The sequence below is a fragment of the Littorina saxatilis genome, linkage group LG16 (assembly GCF_037325665.1).
Source record: "Littorina saxatilis isolate snail1 linkage group LG16, US_GU_Lsax_2.0, whole genome shotgun sequence".
Taxonomy (NCBI): Eukaryota; Metazoa; Mollusca; class Gastropoda; order Littorinimorpha; family Littorinidae; genus Littorina; species Littorina saxatilis.
In genome coordinates this window covers 13,001,575-13,012,270 of record NC_090260.1, presented here as the reverse complement: position 1 = coordinate 13,012,270, position 10,696 = coordinate 13,001,575, and the positions used below count along the sequence as shown (strand labels likewise).

The 10,696-nt window shown below is 42.4% G+C and overlaps 1 long non-coding RNA gene across 1 annotated transcript; it reads left to right on the top strand.

Moving 5' to 3' along the window:
- Window positions 1-17: 17 nt before the first annotated feature.
- LOC138950425 (uncharacterized) lies at window positions 18-10,349 on the top strand. The gene is made up of 4 exons (XR_011450653.1): window positions 18-575; window positions 2,467-2,705; window positions 4,328-4,359; window positions 10,301-10,349. It is a non-coding gene; the product is annotated as an uncharacterized lncRNA (long non-coding RNA).
- Window positions 10,350-10,696: the final 347 nt, after the last annotated feature.

Sequence of the window (10,696 nt, the reverse complement as noted above, 5' to 3'; positions counted from 1 at the left end):
TTGGCGTGGTGTTTTCCTGTGGCAATGCGCTTAACCAATCAAACTCGGAGCATTGTGGCTCGAGACTCGACCCTGTTTATACGCAGAGCACTGGACTGTTGACGGTTGGTATTCTATGTGCGCCTGCATTTCTTGGTTTGAATAGACTGTGCCCTTTCATAATACGTGTGTAGCTAGAGTAAGATATGCAACCGCACAACTATCCATGCAGTGCGCTTTGTATTGTCCTGCCCCCGCTGACGTGTTCTGTGAAGGGTTAGTTAGCACGCAGCCAGTGTATGAACAACAGCTATGGCAGTACGCAATCTGAACCAAGGGATATAACTCAGACTTGTGAACAAAAGATGTTTGCTAATTCAGGCTAACGAAAAGCTTCAGAATGCGTTGATCGAAAAATGTGAAGTTTTTTTTCAAATTTCATTTCTCAGTTGGTGTTTGTTCGTAGCAACGTGTGCAGGTAACCGGAGAAACGGACGCGCTGAAGTCACAGTCTAAAACTGTCCCATTTACAGTGTCTAAACAAGGGTTGCATCGAACGTTTCATTGAAGGGAAACTTAATCCGATGAGAAAAAAGGTATGTATTTTAAGATTCTTATTATCCATAACATCCTTAGTCAAATGGCGTGGCTTTTGTGCGACCTTATTTTTGTTATCGAACAAAGTGGGTTGTATGACATGAGTCTTTGACCAATAGTTGTCTTTACAATGATTGTTTTTAACCTGTGGGTCGTAGTCACCTCCCATCATGCCGACCGACTAATCTAAAGCCTTATTGAGTTGGTACCTTCCTTCCCGTGTGTCAAATCTTTTTCACAGCCATAGACCTGTCTGGGCTTTTTCTTTGGGTAATGCCAAAAAAAATAATAGGTGTGGTTACGGTAACATAGCCAAAAAAAATAGGGTAGGAAGGTAGGCAATCACTTTTTTTTTAAACTTTTTTTTCTAATGTGTACAAATTAACCCTACTTGACAGGGAAATAAGTGTGCGACTCGGGCGCTTTCGCTTTCATTGCGTTTTCTGCACTCGTTTACTTGTTTTTTTGGGTATTTTTTTGACAAATGTAATAAAAAGTTATAGGGTCGGCCCCCAAAAATACGGTAGGTCGGGTTACCGTAACCACACCTATTTTTTTTTTAGGCCTAATGCCTGGGTCTCACATATATATACGATTTTTCGGAAGTGTCGGGGATAGTTAAGTCGGCTAGGTCGGAAGTGTCGGATGCAAATTCGGCTCCAAATTTCACTCCCGACCTGTCCTTACGACTGATCCGACCATGTAGCCGACAAGCAGACGACAACCACCCGACTTTAGGGCCGACAAATCCGACATGTGTCCAGACACTTCCGACTGCAGTAACAACAATTCCGACTGCAGTTACGACAGGCCCGATTATTAGCTGAAAAACTTCCGAACAATAGCCGACTCTCACGACCAGTGTAACGACTAAACCGACTAGCTAACGACTGTCCTAACGACAAATCAGACTTCCCTAACGACAAATCATTTCATTTCATTTTTTTCATTTTCATTACTTTATTGTCCCATCGCTGGGAAATTCGGGTCGCTTCCTCCCAGTGGAAAGCTAGCAGCAACGGAGTCGCGCTACCCAGGTGTCTGCGTGTTTAGGTGTATTCAGCCACCTGCACTTATGGCAGAATGACCAAGGTCTTTTACGTGCCATTGTGATGACACGGGGGTGGGACATGGCTTCCGTCTCTGGGTCTGCACATAAAGTTGACCCGTGTCCGTCCCGGCCCGAATTCGAACCTGCGACCTTCCGATCACAAGTCCAGTGCTCTACCAACTGAGCTACCGGGCCCCCGACTAATCCGAACGACGCACACGACTAAACACTTCAAAACTCTGCTACTGACAAATCCGACCACCCTTACGAGTCTTCCGACTATCGTTACGACTAATCAGAATCGCCTTACGACTAAACCGACACGCTTACGACAACCACCCGACAAATTTCTATTCGTCTGAGTCGGGAGGCTCTTCCGACTGTTTTGAACATGTTCAAAACAGTCTGAAGGGCCTTCCGAACTAACCGACTTTTCAAAAACAAAATTCCTAATTCTCACGAACTCTCCGACCTCTTCCGACTTCCAGCCGACTACCTAAAGTCGGGTGACATTCGTAGATGTGAGACCGGGGCATAAGAAAATCCTTTCATGTGGACACATACATCCCATTTACAACCTGGCTGCTTTCTGGGCAAAAAAGAGGGACGTTTGTGTTAAAATATGTTGGCAATTTGACATGAAGGTCAAGTACAAAATTAATTCAGCAAATAACAAACAAAACAAAACAGCAAAACAAGAAGCACTGTGCACAAAACAGCCATTCTTTCTATCTTGGGGTTGTGTTCAAGTGGAGTTTTGCTCCTATCCAAGGTAAAAACAAAATTATATTTAGTTGTGATTTGCAGAAACTATAATGTTTTTTTTGTCTTTACTGCAGAACATTTGGTACACTCCATTCCGGACCGAGAGGTTAACATGGAACAAGCAGTCCCATTTCAGCAGGACATGTGCTTCTGCCGAACAAAGCTCGATATGTAAAAGATAGCAATACAGAACTGCTATTTTTCCCACGCAAAATATGTCGTCTGCAACTCAAACTGACATTTCACCAAATTCTGAAGTCGGACAAACCCAGGATTCCTCAGAGAAAAGGCCAGAAGTTGTAATACGTATCAGGTAAGCTGCCTGAGTTGTAGTTGGGTATTGTTATCATAGTTTTCTGTCACGCTATTTGCAGTGTATTTGCTCTATTGTATGCACCATCTTAAAAATCTTTGTTCTTTACAAATATATCAAATTGTATACTTGTGTCTTCTTTCCATGGTGAAGACAATAATTGGCATATTCGGTTTGTAGTTTTCCTGACACATTGATTTTTTCCCCACCTGAGTAATCAGGAGAACCTTAGAAATCAGCAGTGAATAGGCCAGACGTAGACACAAATTTAATATTGGAGATGTCATGCTAGAATCTCAACATTTCATAAACCGTAAGTTTTTGTATGATCTTAAGACAAGACAGAAGTACTGCTCGTTTTCGTAAACATGTCATTGCAACAACATGAAAGTGTTTGTGCACTGATCTATGAAGAAAAAAGGCATTATCAGGTGTTAATACTTGGTGAGAACCAAAAGGTCGAGGATCAAAAGGTCGAGGCACAAAAGATCAAGGACATTTGGTCAAGAGTCAAAAGATCGAGTACGACAACAGGTCGAGGGTGACAAAACGTCAACAGCAACATGTCTAAGGGACAAATGGTCGAGGATTAAAAAAGGTGATTAACAATTTCGATTTCGTGTTGGGTTCGGATGATGATTATGCGTTGCTACTTCTGATGGAACAGTTTCAGTGCTGTACTGCAAATTAGTTTTTATGCGTTCCCGACAAGATCTGTCTTCACAGCGCCAGTTCACAGATGTATGATTGACACGATCTGTTCGACAGCAGTAACCTTTGTGAACCGCATTGTCGTTTCCTTTCTGTGATTTTCAGAGCTCAATTTGGTGTATGTGTCCCTGTCCGAATGTAACTTTCTCTTCGCTTGAACATGCTTTTAAAGTTTAAAGATGGGAGAAAAAAACGAAAAAAACCCTAGCTGTTAGCGTATCAGTGACATGTTTCACCAAACAATCTGTTGAGTATCGAACTGTGCTCAGCGTTGACCACACTACGCTTCATTTACCAACAAAGCCTTGTGTCCGTGTACACAAACACCCGTCACTCAAGGCACTCCTTGTACGAATTAACACTGTTAACTTTTTTTATTTTTATAAATTGCACAATAGGCACACAAAGCAGCGTTTTCTTCAAGCAATTAAAACATTGAATTCAACACACACGGGAATAGAACATGATGTCGACATGTTCAAACTTCGATAGGTTTTTAATCCTCGACATTTTTCAATCCTCGACCTTTTGTCCCTTAGACGTTTTGCTGTTGACCTTTTGTCACCTTCGACCTTTTGTCACCCTCGAACTTTTGACTCTTGACCAAATGCCCTCGACCTTTTGTGCCTCGACATTGTAAACCTCGACCTTTTGTCACACACCCGTTAATACCAGGGTATGTAAGCTTTAAGAGCATAATCATTTTTGTGAGTATGCAGGTCAACTCCGTCCATGTTTTACTTTATAGTATTTCACCAAACAAATTGATCAGACGACCTGCTTGTGATGCTACCTCAAGCTGCAAAGCAAAAATAAGCTGAACTGCATGCGTAATGTATCTTGTTTGAAGTTCAAATCAATGTGTAAGAAGAATGTGGCAGCTTCAATTTTCTTTTGCATTTATTTTTCAGACAAACTGAGACGAAAGATGAGAGCAACAAAGGTCAGTCAGAAAGTATATGTTTGCGTAAGGGGAGACACGGGGGTCTAAAGGGGACAACATTTGTTTTCAAGCAAGTTGATCTTTTTGGGGGTCAGACTTATATGTATTTGGTATGACTTCCTGATTAAAAACAATATGCCTAATAGCAAAATCTGGTGTGTCGTTGCCATGGAAATCTTCCACTATGGCCACCAAATATGACATGTTTAAAGTCCCCAAACTGCGTAACTACTAGGTTTAGAGAAATTGTGATTGCATTTTTTTTTTTTTAAAGAGAACATTAAATGTTATCATAAGTGTTTACTTGTTGCTGAATCTCACATTTCAAACATAGTGTTTGTGCATTTAACGTGATAAAACGAGCCAAATGTTTTACTTTTCAAATCCAACTAAATCAAACAGGACAAATGGCATTAACAAATCATTATGTCACACCCTTTCCTTCTTTGCCACTACTAAAGCAAACGTGTGCAAGATTGTATGTTACACACTTTGGAGCATGTGCAAGAACGGATACAAACTCGAAATCGTCCCTCCAAAAGCCCCAACATGCACACACAACTTTCATTTCTCCTGCTGTTATCGTTTCTTCTCTGTACAAATTCTTCAACGCTGAGAATACTGAAAACGGCATCCCAGACGACAGTACTGTTTTCATACGCGAATTTAGGTGCCCGTGGAAAGTGGCTCGCTCACGAGGCCTGTTGGTATGAATCTAGAAGAACAGAGTTATGAACAGATATGACAAAGATCCAGAAAATAAAAATAAATGTGCGCATGCAGACACAGAAAGACGTCATGAAGAATGTGATGCTTCAAAAGATACAGACTGTGACGATGACTCTAACGTCATTCACACATACCGAGACGTCATTCATAGTTGTTCGTTCACTTCCGTCAAAAAGTAGATCTCTTCATAATGGTTGCCACTGTGTTCAGATTTGCCAAGCGTGAGTACGCAAAACGTGTTTGTTCTCTCCTCTGTTGAAGCTGTGAGACATAAATGCTATTCAGACTTCGTCGTGTGACAGAGTTTTCTTCCACACTCGATTAGCTAGACAATCAACGTAATCTCGTGTGGAAGAAAACGTCTGTCACACGACCAAGTCTGAATAGCAGGTACTGTCACATTTGAGAATAAGGTCTGAAGTAATAACATGCAAACTTGCAAGACTGCATCTTGTTCTTGAACAAAGAAGATTTAAAGTGATCAAACTGTGGCGAAACTACGAAACTGAGAAAACCAGGAAAGAAAATCAAAGACGCGTTTCATCTAAAATAAAGACATAATAAAAACCGTGAAAATAGTTTAAAATATTGCAAGCATGTTCTTGCCGCAATGTTGCTTTCTTTTTGTGAAAATAATTCTAAGGACTTTTGTTGTGTGTGTTTTGTGACCAGATCTGTACATAACGTTTCCTTTTTAAAATCCTCTACCGTGTCACGTTTTAGTTGCCGGTTCAGTTCTCAGCAAAAGTGTCTTTTTTTCTCTTTTTTTTCAAACATAGGCAATACACGCTTCAATTCAAACATAGGCACAGCATTACAAGCTTCAATTCAAACACAGGCACAACAATGCTCGCTTCAATTCCAACACAGGCACAGCAATGATCACTTCAATTCAAACACAGGCATAGCAATACACTCTTCAATTCAAACACAGGCACAGCAATACACGCTATAATTCAAACACAGGCACAGCAATGCTCGCTTCAATTCAAACACAGGCACAGCGATACACGCTTCAATTCAAACACAGGCACAACAATGCTCGCTGTTTACAAGAATATTTGAGATGGGAAGTCCGTCTGTGGCTCGGATGAGTCCTGATTTGGCCTAAATGGTCCGCTGGACCCATTAAGCAACAGCTAACTAACTAACTAACTAACTGTGGCTCGGAGACTACTCTATTAGGGCGACGGCCGCCTAGTTAAATCACTTAACTGTTCTCGACCCTCGGTCGGTCACAAGCGATGATAATGTTCTGTATCAGTGGACATGGAATGATACATCCCTCGGCTATTTGCATTGTCGATCTCATTTTTGCCATGTTAGGGGTGTTTTCCTGGACAGCTGAGCAGCTGAAAATCTAATAAATATTACACTTGTCTCCTGTCAGCCGTCCAGCTCCACGTTCGTCCAGAAGCTTTACTTTTGCTAACGTATGCAATGAAGACCCCATCCGTTCGTGTAAATGGTTAACACCACAGGTATATTATCTACAAGCACAAGTGGATGAAATACAACAAGTTCCCATCCCTGTTCATTGGCTCGATCTATCGACGCCCGTTTTTAACCGCTTGCTTCAAAGACTCAAAGACTCAAAGACTCAAAATGTTTACTGTCCTCATAAAAACAAGGAAAATTGCCATACAGTGTCAGGTGATCACAGACATAAAAACATCACATGTATTAAGAATTAAACGATTGCACTTAAAACTAATAACCATAGCCCGCTTCACATTTGCTGTAAACTTAGAATTAGAATTGCATTAAAACACATGTAAACATCCTAAGCGTCTCTCGCAGCACTCACACTTCCCTTTATACAATAAACCGTCCATAGATCGTGGTTCTCCCGAATTAACTCCTTTGTAGGTCATCGAGAATAGAGGATTTGGGTATTTTTCATGCAATGACGTCAGCACTTTTCGGCGATTGGTCAATGCATTTCGTATCAATTGTGTCGGTCACGCTTGAAATTATCGCTACTTCATATTGCTTTCCAAACGTATACGAAGTGACCGGGAGCGTAGGGTCGTAATGAACTGAATTAGCCCCGAACAGTGAGATATAGCTAGAGAACAGTACACAAACACGAACGGAGAGACTCGGAAACTCGAGTCAATTGCCACCACGCTCGAGAACTCAAGTGTACTATTTGAAGTTAAAATCTCCCTGGCCTACAGTGCGACAGAATAGCTCAGTTGGTAACAGGCTCGATCATGCGCTCGTCCTAACTTTTGTGGTCCCGGGTTCGATTCGCTTCAACGGCAATTTTATATTTATTTTTTTCTGAACTGGTAATTCTTGGATTTTATTCATTTTCTTCGTTCCAAACGTGTTAAATTATGAAATGAATCGAAATAATAAAAAAGTTGCATAATAATTATTGAGTACTTCCAGAATTACCCATTCATTTTTATTTGTTTTAGTAACCGTGACATCGGCTTTGGTTTTGTGTTGTGTATTAACAATCATATATAGTGCGTGAGTGCCCTTAAACAGCTTTTGAACAGCTTTCCCACAATCCCGTATTCTATTTTTAGTACGGGATATCCCCAAGGAAAGGTCAAAGGACATATGTATCACCGATCCTTCACTGGCTCTGTCGATGCCCGTTTATAACTGCCTGCTTCATTTGATAATTATAATGAACCGCCCATAGAGCGTCGTCGTCCCGAACTAAATCCCACAAATCTAAAAAAACAAAACGCATTGTCAGCTTCACTCCGCTTTCGTTGGGTAGGCATGCTGGGTATTTTCGTGTTTCCATAACCCACCGAACTCTGACATGGATTACAGGATCTTTTCCGTGCGCACTTGGTCTTGTGCTTGCATGTACACACGAAGGGGGTTAAGTCACTAGGAGGTCTGCACATAAGTTGACCTGGGAGATCGGAAAAATCTCCACTCTTAACCTAACAGGCGGCAGCGACCGGTATTCCAACTCACGACCTCCCGATTAAGAGGCCGACGTCTTACCACTGCGCCACTTCGCCCGAGTCGAGTCAATACTGATCCCCCTGCTGAGGGCCCGTTCTCACAGCGCTACGTCCTTACCACGACCATGCCGATCACGCCGATCTGAAAAAAGTTATCAAATCGGGGCATATCGCCGTCAATACCGCTGGCACAAAAAAAAAGTAAATTTTAAGGGGCTTATTGTCCGTCAGGTCTTAATTGCCTATATTGGACATGAATTGTTTTATACGATTCGAGTTTTACGCCCTCACGGCTTTTTGATGTTTGCGTGTTTAGGTGGTATCAGCCATCTGCACTTATGGTAGAATGACCAAGATCTTTAACGTGCCATTGTGGTGACACGGGGGTGGGAGATGGATACCGTCTCTGGGTCTGCACATAAAGTTGACCCGTGTCCGTCCCGGCCCGGATTCGAACCAGCGACCTCTCGATCACAAGTCCAGTGCTCTACCACCTGAGCTACCCGGGCCCCCATCGCTGGCACTAATACCCCAGTCACATTTATAATAGACGCCGCTTCTGTTACGACAGAAAAGTAATCGAGAGCGTGGCCAATCGTGGGCCAAACGTGGCAGGATCTCTATGCACAAAACAAGCGTAGCCGGGTCGTGGCGCAGTACAGTCGTAATGTAGTTTTGTTGTGTTTGCCATGTGGTGGATTTTGACGGCAAGCCCCGACTTCATAACTTTTTCAAATCGAAGTGATCGGCATGGTCGTCGTAAAAATGTTGAGCTGTGTGACGGGGACATAAAAAAAACCTACATCACGACTGCACTGCGCCACGACCCGGCTACGCTTGTTGTGTGCAGTTTCAAATAAGCGTAGGGAGAGCGCGCAGCTTTGCGACCTAGCAGAGCCCACACCGACCAAACCAAGCTCATGAAGATCCTCCCACGTTTGGCCCACGATTGGCCACGGTCTCTACAAATTGTACAACGGAGTAGAAGCGGCGTCACTGTGTGAACGGGGTAGCAAGTGTCCCATTTGAAGTTAAAATCTCTCTTGCCAACCGTGAGCCAGATTAGATCAGTTGGTAATACCCCTCCCACACTACGGCTGCGTCCTCACGGCGTTCCCGCGGCGTTGTAAATTTCTCAGAGCGCCGTGGGATCGCAGGAAAATTCTGCGATTGACTGCGCTCTCACGGCGTGCTCACGGCGTGCTAGGAGTTGTCACTGCGCGTCTACGGCGTGTCGATTAAGCGGACGTGCGTGTATACGACAGGGGAGTGTACTCTGCGTTATGGGGTTGGCTCACAACGCACTGGCAACTTCCTGCAAACGCCCTGCCAACGCTGACGGACGCAGTAGAAGCGCAGTGACATCCCTAAGGAATCCGTGAGGTCTCCGTGCAAACGCCCTTCAAACGCTGATGGACGCGGTAGTGAAATGATCCATGGGTATCTCCGCAACTACATGTAATGGTGAGATCGACAAAACGTGCAATACATAAATACGAACGAAAAAAACACTCGGTAACTAACGAGTCGACACATGGTCGAGAACTCACGAGTAATGTATGTTTGTAGTTCAACTTTCTATTTTCACCCCAGATAATTGTGTGCCTGCTTTTCTCATTGGCAGAACGTTAGACCACTGACCCGGCGGTCTCGGGTTCGAATCCCGTAATTGGCAAACATTATTTTAAATTTTGTTTCTAAATTTTTCTTCTTTCTTTAACTCTTTATTTTTGTATGTTATTCATTTAAATTCATTCCTGAGGTTTTGACTCGTGTACTGAAAATCAAATATAGTGCGTGAGTGCATCCTATTTAAAACGATCAATACTTTGCTTGCTATGACCATAGTTTTCCTGGTATATTTTTGGTACGCCTTTGCTCTGTTCGCCATTGTTGAATACTTTCGTGATTGACAGTCAGAAATCTACGCAAGCTGATATTTCAGTTCAGCGAGTTCATCTGATCCTGAGGTTGCTTAGCTGTACTCAGATGATGATAATGTTTCTAGTTCTGAGCAGATATTGGCACTGAAGACTTGAGCAACAAAACAAATTGGCAGCTATTAGTTACTGCTTCGAGACAGCAAGTGTTCCCGTTTCTATTTTTAGCTTGGCAGCACTCGCTCCCACTTATTTTTACTCCAGCAGTGATCTTTGGGTGTATTTTAATAAAAAGAATATTGCAAATGTTTCTTTTTTTAATCATAGCGATAAGATATGTTTTCACATGTTCAGTTCTGGATTCCCTTGCGTTAACTTCTTTCCTTCGTTTCTCAGGTTCAACGAATATCGAGCTTCTTGAAGCACTGGATGCCTTGGATCCATGTGAGTAGTCTTTTCTTGAACATTTGTTAGTTACATCGCAAATGCTAGTTGTGTTGCTTTCTGTCACAGTTATGCACTGACTATTACCATTTTCTTTATTTGTCTGAACTGTAAGGAAAGTCATGATTTTCAGCAGCCTGCCGTATGTCACTATACATTATTTAAAATAGTCTGACTGCCACCAGGCGAATTTTGATACTACACACGGAACATGTCTGTCTGTTATTGTTTGCTTTCAGTCAACATACTATAAATAATGGTTTTATTACCGTCTATAAATTTGACTTAGATAATTATCAAAGCCCTCTTGCGAATAAGATGTAACAGCTAAATGAAGAAGGGATGGAA